An 11,213-nucleotide genomic window follows, 5' to 3' on the forward strand; every position below is an offset into this window, starting at 1 on the left:
CCTACCCCTGCTGCCCTGCCACTTCCACCTGGACCCAGAGATCCTGAGTGTCCCTCCCACTGCCCCTGCCACCTGTCCACACCAGCCCGCAGAGCAGGAAAGGAGAGATGGAGAAGGAGCCGCTGGTGGGCCCCCTGGAGCCCCCTGCGACCCCACCCTGGCTGACCAGGCACAGCGCTCTGCGTGCAGGGGGGCACCAGCCACGTGGAAGGTGGGCGGGGGCACAGGTTGGGGGGGGCCGTGGTTCTCTTTGCTGTGATGCATGAGCTCATCTTCTGTATGATTTAGGCTTCTATGTCCAACAGAGTGGACCCTCCCCTCCGCCTCTCCCCTGTGCCCCCAGCCACCCCAAAGCCCCAGGTTCCACGCCCCACCTCGCTAACGGTGTAGCTGTCTTCTCAGAGCTCCCTGTCCGTGGCAGGCGCTGGCCCTGTCCTTGTCTTCTTGACTCAGCGTGTTCCTTTTCCCTGTGGGCTTCTTGTTACCAAAGAAGAGTTTACAGACAATAAAAAGGAAATGTTCTCCTGTGGAAGCTCCCCTGATTCTGGTCACCTTTCTCTCTGCAGCTAGCTCTTGACAAAGAGAAAGCCTGTTGTCAAGTGAGTGGGGGGTGCGGGGGGACCACCCAACTGGGGCGTAAGCGCTAGAAGCAGGGGCGTAGGACCCCAGGACTCTGGGCTTCCCCGTGCCACCACTGCCTTCTCTCCACCAGCCTGTCACGTCTCTGCTCCATGTTTGTTTCCACATTTCTAAGATCATGACAGCAGTTATCAGTTCATTGAAAGTTTACTACATGCCGTATTGTGCAAAACAGTTTGCCTGCAGTCTCTCTCTCAGTCCCGTGAGAGGGGTGCTGTGATTGTCTCCACTGTACAGATGAGGAAACTCAAGATTAAAGAGGTTAAGTGGGGCTTCCCTGGTGGTGCAGTGGTTAAGAATCCACCTGCCAATGCAGGGGCCACAGGTCCAAGCCCTGCTCCAGGAAGATCCTACATGCCATGGAGCAACTAAGCCCATGCGCCACAACTACTGAGCCTGTGCTCTAGGGCCCGCGTGCCACAACTACTGACCCCACGTGCCACAACTACTGAAGCCTGCGAGCCTAGAGCCCGTGCTCTGCAACAAGAGAAGCCACCACAAGGAGAAGCCCGCGCATTGCCACAAAGAGTAGCCCCTGCTTATTGCAACTAGAGAAAGCGCTCGTGCAGCAACGAAGATGCAACGCAGCCAATAAATAAATTAAAAAAAAAAAAAGAGGTTAAGTAATGAGCTGCATGTCTTAGGGCCAGTTGGCGGTGCAGAGCCAGGGTAGGAGTCCCGGGGATTGGATCCACATTTTTTTTTGGCTGCGCCTCGTGACTTGCAGGATCTTATTAGTTCCTTGACTAGGGATTGAACCCGCACCCCCTGCAGTGGAAGCGCAGAGTTCTAACCACTGGACTGCCAGGGAAGTCCCTGGATCCACCTTCTTTACAGTGGGGTTACCAACGGTCTGTGGCAACAGTGGGACTAGGTGATCTCCACCCAGGAGTTCCGGACACCATGAACTTAACTCCTCCCCCTCAAAATGCAATTGACCCCACAACATATCAGAAGCCCCTTGGGATAGGGCCAGCATGGCCTTTGGGTGCACAGAACTCTTTGGGATCCTAGAATAGAGAGATAACTGATTTTTTCTAATGCTATCAGATACTGACTGTCTACAAGATGAGTTTTGACCTTACCTCAGTTAATGTCCCAACAATCCTTGCGATGGGTATGATTTTCAGATGAAGAAACTAAAGCTCAAAGACATTAAGTAACTTTCGAAGTGTCCATTTGATAACCAGGCACTGACCTGGAGCAACAGAGCCCCGAGGGTGGATACACCTGGGTCGGATACACACCTCCCTTCTTTCCCAGCCACGCCCCTTCTTGAGAGAGCCCGTCCTGTTCACCTCCCGTGGATGCAGCAGCCAGCGAGCCGCCTGACCTCTGTCCGCTGCCCACAGCTGACGGGGCCGAGAGCGGACATCTGGTCCAGGTGGGGCCCCTAAGAGTCTCCAGGAATCTGAGGTTGAGAGCCAGGGCTGTCAGGCAGAATGTGTGGCACTGAAGCTAGGTGGCGACACAGCTTTGAGGGAGAGAGGTGGCACCACAGCGATCCAGAGCCAAGCCCGAAGTGATGCTGAGGAGAGCTGGAACCAAGAGCCTGGGAGAGTCAGAGAGCAGTGGGCAGAAGACACAGAGGAAAACACAGGAAAGGAGGGAAGGAGGAAGGACAGAGATAAAGAGACAGGAAGAGAGACGGTGAAGGGAAAGGGAAGCATCTAACAGCTCCCATGAGGCCCCATCGCACTGCCTAATACAGACTTCCCTGCCACCCCTGTGTCCCCTACAAGGGGATCTCCTGTCCAGCAACCGCAGTCCCCTGCTCCATCATCCCTAGTCATCTTCAGTCAGCGTCCCCCAGGATGAGGCACTACAGCCCAGTCTGTGGTTCCCCACCTGCCCTCTGGACCACGCTACCCTACCCCTGAGACAGGATGGGGTGGAGCACTTGCCACATCTGGGCTCCACACAGGGGCAAAGCTGGGTCCTTCCTGGTTGCAACTCTGGGACCCAGGTCTGCTGGAGCCCTTCCTCCCAGGCACACTCTCTCTGTTCAGCAGAAGGAGAAACTCATGCCGTCAGGGACACTTGGTCTTTCATAAGCCCGCTTAGGTCATTGTGAATGCAGGTATCTATCTATTGAGACAAAGGGGGAGGAGAGAGCGAGGCCAAGGCCATTGCGGGGCTGTGCCATCCTCAGTGCTGTGCTGACCCCTCTGTTAGGAGACCATGCCAGGGGAACAGGGGCTGGGGTGACAGGGAGCATGGGGTGGCATCTGGGATTCATTTCACCCTCTTCTCTCTCTCGTGGACACTAGACTTTGTTGCTGCCTGACTCCCGGGCGCATTAAGAGCTGGTGAGCTCCAAACACAACCCTTCAGAGGAAGATCCTAGGCAGCCCCATGCCCTGGAGTGGAATTCCCCATTCCACACAGAGGCTTGGGACCTGAGACGGAAGTCAAAAATAGAGCAGGCCCACGCAGACGCAGAGATTTCAACCTTAAAGGCGATTGTCTCCCGGGGAACCTTCTGCATTCACACAATTCCCTTTGGAAAGATTACTGAAAGCCAGGCACAAGCTTGGCTAACTCTCTGTTTTGGAGGGGGACACCTGCCTTGTACCCTAGCCTCCCAGGACCACCCCAGGAATGGGCCCGCTCCTGTGAGGTCCAGCACTTTTCTCTTGGCTTGAGTTTCTCCAGGCAACTCCATCAACAGCCTCAGCTTCTAACACAAAGGTCAGCAGAAACAGTCTATGAAGAAAAAGGAACATGCCCAGGAACACCAAGTCCACTGAGTGAGTCCCAAGGAGGAGGGCAGTGTCACACCCCTAACTCAATTACCTAGAATTAGTTGCATCTCAGGGCCTAGAGAGCAGGCTGGGTCAAATCCGTAAGGTGCCGGGTCACAGGGAGGAACCCTAAACGGTTCAGACCACTGCAGTTCTTTCCCCAGGGAAAGTGTCAATAATATATGTTCCTGACAGCAACTTTCTACCACGGGTTGCACGGGGAGACAGCAAGAGGACAAAGACATGGGGGACAGGCCTGGTGGCACTGAGAGGGCATGGCCCTGACCCCTCGGGGACACATGATCTCACGACGAGGCCTCCTTTGGTGTGCTCGGCACCCTTGAATGTGTGGCCCACACGCCCCCTTTGGCGGCAGCAACAAAGGGACTGCCCCTTCCTCTGGGAATCCCTCCCTGGCTTCCCAGTGTTTGGCTTGGGTGCCGCCCCCATGGGCACCTTGTATTTGCTCCACTGCCTTCGTGCAGTAATGAGTATTGGCTGAGTACCTTCACGGAGGTGAAAGAGACAATACATAGATTAAAATGCCCACACAGTTGCGATACGTGCTCTAAAGTTCAACAAGGGAAAGAGGTAGGAAGAGGAGAGGGAGGTGCTGGTGTAGGTTCTCTGAAAAGGTGAAATTCAAGCAGAGATATGAATGAAGACAGGGAGTGGACCTTGCTGCCATCTTGAGGGAGTCCAGGTGGAGGAAACAGCAAGTGCAAAGGCCCTGAGGTGGGAGAGTTCCTGGCATGCTCAGAAATGTCACTGGGGCCAGAGCAGAATGAGGGAAGGGGGTGAACAGTAGATAGAGCTGGGGGAGCAGGTGAGGCCAGGTGGAAGCCACAACAAAAAGGACTTCAGATCTTTCTGTGTCAAGGGAAGCCACTGAGAGGGGGACATCAGAGAAGTGACAGGACTTATTTTAAAGATCACCCTGGCTCTTGTGTCAACACTAAACCATAGGAGGCAAGGGAGAAAGAGATGCCAGTTAGGAAGCTGCTGCCCCAGGGCCGCTGAGAAATGCTGATGACTTGGACCAAGGAAGTGGTGGGAGGTGACAGCTCATAGCAGATTCTGGACCTGTTTCTAGGGTCGAATCAAAAGGGCTTGCGAAGGACTGGATAAGTTACATGGGAGAAACACAGGCGTCCGGAATGACTCCGAGGCTGTTAGCTGGAAGGACTGGGTGCCTGGTGGGTGCCAGTAACTAAGAAGGGAGAGGAGCAGGTTTGGGGATGCGTTGGGGGTAACTGGGATTTGGGACACGCTGTCTGGTATTTCTGTCAAGACACCAACGGAAGACACGGCACATTCATGCTGTTGGCCTTCAACAAACATCCGTGAGATGGACAAATGCTCGATGCTGCGGACACAGCAGCGAATAGGACAGTCTCTGGCTGCTGAGAGCTTAAAGACTCCTGGGCCCGAGAGATGAAGAAACTGGCAACTCAGTCTGGTAAGTGGTGGGTTGGAAAAAGGCACAGGAAGAGGCCTGTAGATTGGGGGTGGTGGTAGATTCCTTGGCGAGAATGCCTGGCAGTTAAAAAATTAGCATCAACAGTGACACCAGAGCCAGAGGAAGCCAGGCTCAACTGGGGGAACTGCAAGTCCCTTGAGAGCTGAAGCTCAGGGGGTAAATCTCGAGGACCAGACAGGACCAGCTCGTGCAGGGCTGGACATCACTCTTTTCCCAGGCTGTTTTGCAACTCCTCTCTTCTCCTCCCAGTCTTGGCTCAACTGTCACCTCCTCAGTGAGGCCCACCCTGATTGAACTGCAACCATTCATCCCCACCCCATACCCCATAAGCCCCCCTCCAGGAATATTTTTCTCCACAGCACATGACCACGTGCCCTGATGTGTGTTCAGGTGCTCCCCCAGCTAGAAGGTAAATCCTCCAGGGCAGTGCTCACACTCTGCTGTCCTGCCCACACCTGCTCAACCCACACACCTGGGGGCACCGTTCCTTCCAGCCCTCCTCCTCACCTGGCGGCCCCCAGCGCCCCAGAATAGTGGCCCCAAAGATGTCTGGGCCCTGATCCCCGGATGTAGAGAATATGTTATCTTATGTGGCAAAGGGGATTTAGGACTGTAGAAGGAATTAAGGTTGCTAATCTGCTGACTTCAAGGAGATTATCTCAGATTATCCAGGTGGGCCAGAAGTAATCGCAAAGGTCCTTGGATGAGAAAGAGGGTAAAGAGTCAGAATGATGCAGTACACCAGAAGCATCTAGAAACCAGGGAAGGCGGGAAAACGTCCTCCCTTAGAGCCTGCAGAAGCCCCACAGGCCTGCTGACACCTCAATTTTAACCCGTTTTGGACTTTCGACCCCCAGAGCTGTAAGGTAATAAATGTGCGTTGTTTTTCGATGCCCAGTTTGTGGTAACTGGCTACAGCAGCAACAGGAAGTGAATATGCAGGTAGAAACATAGGCCCACCTACTCGATATTTGTGTTCCTGTCACATTGTGAAATACAGGTAAGAATGTATCTTCCTGCGAGTGTTTCTGTGGGGATTCAGAGGATCCCGGCTGCACACACACTTACACACGTCGCACGGTGCCCGGCACGGAATCTCACCAGCCAGCAGCCATGGGGATGATGTTTGCTGTGGTCGTAGCACTGGAGCGCAGGAGGCTTCCTCTGCTTCCCGCTGTGTGCTTTGTGGCTGTCCCAGGACTCACAGGGACCCAGCTGGTTGCAAGTTTGGGAAGTCTCACCTTTCAGAGAAGGCGCCCACCTGGTGTACCGCCTCCTCCTTTGGGGATGGGAGTCCTCCGAACCTGGCAGACACCCCAAGGGGACAGTTCTGTCTACCACAGCTGAGGAGACGACCTCACACACTCGGACCAGGAGGGAGGTCCCAGAAGCCTGGCTCGGGGTGCTCGGTCCTCCTTACGCCTGTCCCTTGTTTCCAGTCAGAGATCGTACGTAGTCAACCGGGAGAAACTGGCCAGACAGCCCCTGTTTTGGTCTCAAGTCCCCCATCTGTAGAATGGGAAGCTTGGAGTAGACGGTGTGCAAGCACCCTTCAAAATCTCCGACATCTCACTGAAGAGCGTTTATAAATGGCAAACAAACACATCAAAGATGACTGACATCATCAGCCATTAGGGAAACGCCACCGTGAGATCCCATTGCACACCCCTGTAAACTGAGTGTCACTTTTAAATGTCTTATCCCCATTTACAAAAGCAGAATCTACTAAATTGTTGTGGATGACAGCGAGCTGAAGGCTCCTCAGAGAGGCAGTAAATAGAGTATTAAAACATTACCAATAGTTTAAAAAAATAACCACAATGAAATTCCCACATCCCTCCACGCAGTGCTCTGTAATTCATTCTTGTTCTACCAGATCTTGGATTAGCAGTCTGCTTTCATGATGAAGTCATCTGCTTCTGGACCAAGAAGAGTCCTGGAAATCCTGACTCGATCCACGGGTGTCGTCTGAGAGCTGTTTAACTGATGTCAGCTCAGAAGCCTGCACCCAAGAGTCTATTCTTTATATCAAGTATGAATGGTTTGAAGTACTCGGTACAGTCTTTTATTATGAGGCTCCAAGACTGTCCTTTTTAATTGAAGACACAAGCAGAGCCTTCAGGCAAACATCAGGCTAAACAAAAACACCTCTAAGATGACAGAGACTTCATGGCTGTGGTTAATTTATTACTCTAACTGATACGATCAGAATGGTGGATAGTAAACCTCTCTCAGGCTACAGTACAGAACGATTTCATGAGGTTTTAGATGAGCCTTTCTCAAGGATAAAAATATATGGGCAGTGAGGCTTTAACAAGTCGCCAGGAGCTTCCATAAACCATGCAATTTCTCAAATACTTACATTAACATTTCATCTATATAAGCATAACCTTAGGAAGGCCAAAAACGTTCTCTGATGTGACAAATCTTCTTGTGCAAATCTTACAATAGTAACACACCAAACGAACCTAATTCTTTCTAGCACCTCTCTTTTAGCAAAATACAAAAACAAATCTTTGTGATTTTCCAGGGCTCCTCTGAGAAATCTCAAAGAACACAGTAAGTGTAAAAGATATCCTGAAAGTTTCCTTTCTTTTTTGTTTTCCCTATATTTATTAAATTATTTGAAAAGGCAAAATCTAAAGACTTATCAGAAGAGATATAGACACTTGATTAATAAATATGATCATGGGTGCCTGAAAATCAATCCTTGGTTACCCATTTAATTAACAACATTTAAAAGTAAACAGACCCGAGAGTATTGAAGGCAAACGTCCGCATAAAAATCTGCACACAAATGTTCATAGCAGCATTATTCATAACAGCTAAAAAGTGGAAACAAACCACATGCCCACGAACTGATGAATGGATAAATAAAACATGGCGTTTCATGGCGTATCCATACACCGGAATATCAGTCACTCATAAAACGGAATGAAGTACTGATACACGCTACACAACATGGGTGAACCTCAAAAACATTACACTGAGAAGTTACACAACAAAGGCCCCATACCGTATAATTCCCTTCATACGAAATGTCCAGAACAGACAAATCCATTGAGACCACAAGTAGACTAACGGTTGTCAGGGGCTGGGGCAGCAGTTGGGGGGGAGGGAGGTATTGGGGAGTGACTGCTTGTGGGTATGGGGTTTCATTTTTAAAATGCTCTGGAGGGACTTCCCTGGCAGTCCAGTGGTTAAGACTTTGCCTTCCAATGCAGGAGCTGCAGGTTGGATCCCTGGTCGGGCAGCTCAGATCCCATGTGCCTCCCAGCCAAAAAGCCAAAACATAAAACAGAAGCAATATTGCAACAAATTCAATAAAGACTTAAAAAAAAAAAAACCAGTCCATATTAAAAAAAAAAAAAAAAAACTCTAAAAAAAGTGTTCTGGAATTAGGCAGAATTAGATAGTGGTGATAGTGGTGATGGTCACACAACCTAATAATATACTGGAAACCACTGACCTATGCTCTCTAAAAAGGCGAATAATGCTTAATTTTCTCTTAAAAAGCTTATGCAGGCATTGATTGTGAAAAAAATAAGTAAAATAAACAGAGAATTATACACATAGCTTGTTCATAAGTGAGGAGTTTCTATTTTTCATATTGTAAAATAGTCTATTCTAGGACACAACAAATTCAACATAAAGCACCAAAAAGGTTTCTGGTGCGACACAGACTCTCCGCTATGGAGAATACTCTTCTGTGCTGTAGGCAATGGGATGACTCAGTAACCCAAGGAGGCAAGCCCATCCAACCTGAGCAAACTTTGCTAAAATAGGATATGCTTCCCAGTTTCTTTTCAAACAAAGGAATTACAAAGTAACGCAAATAAAACTCAGTTTCCAAACCTTGTCCTTCAGGGCATCCTTTCACTTTCTGGAACAGACTGATACTTTACTGTAGCACAGAGAGTCTACCGGGTCAAAACTATTTTCATAACAATGATGGAATGTTATATACGTCAACATAATGTGTTCATCATTGCTATTTTGAAATGACTCAATAAATAAGTACTTTTTTAAATGTCTCCATTTCGATTTCAAATGCAGTAAATATCAATAGTTTTAACCCACATAAACAAAAGCTCTTCAGGTAATCTCGGTGCATTTTAGAATGTAGAGGGGAAGACCACATCTTAAAACAGTGTTGAGTAAGAAAGGAAACAGACAAAGAAATGGCATAACAATGCCACCTGTGTGAATTAAAAGTGCTTACAAGACAGCAACAATGCTTTGTTAGAGCATAAAGCATCCAAAACCCATACACTGAATATTCCAGAATGGTGGCCTACGGTGGGAGAGGGAGCCATGGGAGCGAGAAAGCTCATTTACCGGGCCTGAAACAAGACAGAGTCCTTGCATAGACCATTGATGATAAACTGCAACAAACCGAGAAGTGTGCTGAAATTCACCCTAGGCCCCGGAGGTTCCCAAGCCCCCTCCCACAGGAAGCCGCAGCTGCCCAGGACCGAGCTGCCACCACACAGAGACCCTGTCCTGGCCCCCGGCATCAGCATCTTCCTGGAGATGCCTTATCCTGGAGGGCTTTCTCCAGCACATCCGCACGCAGTGAGGAGCAGGGGAGAGCTGGCCTTGGAGCGAGCAGCCCCCAGGAGAGGGAAGGCAGGTGGGGCTGGGCAGATGCCAGAGAGGCAATGCAAGCGTATTTATCAAGCACAGACCACCTACGTGGAACCTAAGGGGTTGTTCAGTTGCAGGGATAAGGGTGGGAGTGCTGGCCGGGTGGGAAGCATGTACCTAACACGGAAATAGGCAGAAAGTGACAGAAGTGGCTGGAGGGACCAACCAGGCCATCTGCCATCCTGTTCAGTGAACGTTTTTAAAAGGTGCATGAGCCAGAGCGCCACGGTGCCCACGGTGAGGGGTGGGGGAGGAAAGAGGAACCCAGGAGACACACAGAGGGTCCAGACTGGAGGGCCAGAAGCCGAGAGAAGAAAGTTCTTCTAAAGGTGCAGGGTGATCCATGGGGTCAGCGCCGCCAGCTCAAATCCCACGGACACGTCCCCAAGGGCACACGCTCCACCACATTAAACCAGCGATAGAAATATCAGTGACCAACGCCAAATGGCCTGCTGGTTTCCGCGTGACCAGTGCGCTGACCAACTGGGCCCCGGCCGCTTGTCAAAGAAATAGATTTCACTGTCATTCAGCTCGGTTATGAAGTCCGAATGAAACCTGTCATCATTTGACAGCTACCGTTTGGAGCATTAATCACAGGCTGTGAGCTACACTCACACGGGGGTTTACATAATGAAAGAACCACAGGAGACCCACAGAAGGCTCCTAGTCGAGGACATGGCAAATACTTCCAGCGGGCAAATAATCACAGGCGTGTGCTTGCTTTTTTGAGTCCCATACAAAATGCCTAATCTCTCATCCTATTCACCCTGTTAATGAGGGGGGGCCCTCTCACTCTTCCCCCCACCCCCCATGCCCACCCTCTCTCCTCAACCCCAGCCCCTTTGCACAACTCTTTCTCCAGTGACCTGTCCCCTCTTCCCCCACTGCCCTCTGTAATACCCCAGGGACACGCTGTGGTCTGTACTTGCCCCTCTTCAGGGCCAACCAGGTAAATGACTTGCAGGGCCCAGTGCTGAAAAGAAAACGCGGGGCCTCCCTCTTCCAGAAAAATGATGAAGAATTTCAAGGCAACAACAGCAAAGCAGTAAACCAAGCACGGCACCCTGTGTGGCAGCTCAGGTTGTGCACTCCAAAAGCCAGCCCCCCGCCCCGCCCCATGCCCTCGGAACATGGAGACAGAAATGAGCCTATTGACCACCAGCCCGTGGCGCCTGAACGGGTGGATGTCCGTCCACGCTGCCCAGTCTGTGACCCGTCAGTTTGTCATGAGCAGGGGGTGGGCTCTCATTCCTGAATCTCACCAATGTCCCATAAAAGGGATGGCTAACACTTATTAGAGCAGAAATTGCAAACGGAACCCAACAGCTAAAGAAAAGCAAGATTCTTGAGTATTAATTTTAAAACCTGAAGTGGAGCTGTGAAGCGTCCTTCAAGACCTCAGAAACCATACTCTGAATCACAAAAGCCTGCACAGCAGGCCCCGGCTTTGGGGCAGGTGGGGGAGGGGGTACATCCCCCAGGAGATGCGTCACAAAACAAAGAGATGACACTGAAGATGCCCTGGAGCCACACAGCCTAGAGGAGGATGCCGCATCTCACCCCAAAGGTGGCCTTTCTAAGTCCCGAAGGAAGAAGGCTGCTGCCCAGGACCCCCTTTCTTGGCCTCTGGTTTCATGAAAATCACTGAAGTCAGGAGGTGATGAGGACATTGAAACTTCCTCTCCTCTCTCTTGCAAAGGCCT

The sequence above is a fragment of the Hippopotamus amphibius genome, chromosome 16 (genome assembly GCF_030028045.1).
Source record: "Hippopotamus amphibius kiboko isolate mHipAmp2 chromosome 16, mHipAmp2.hap2, whole genome shotgun sequence".
Taxonomy (NCBI): Eukaryota; Metazoa; Chordata; class Mammalia; order Artiodactyla; family Hippopotamidae; genus Hippopotamus; species Hippopotamus amphibius.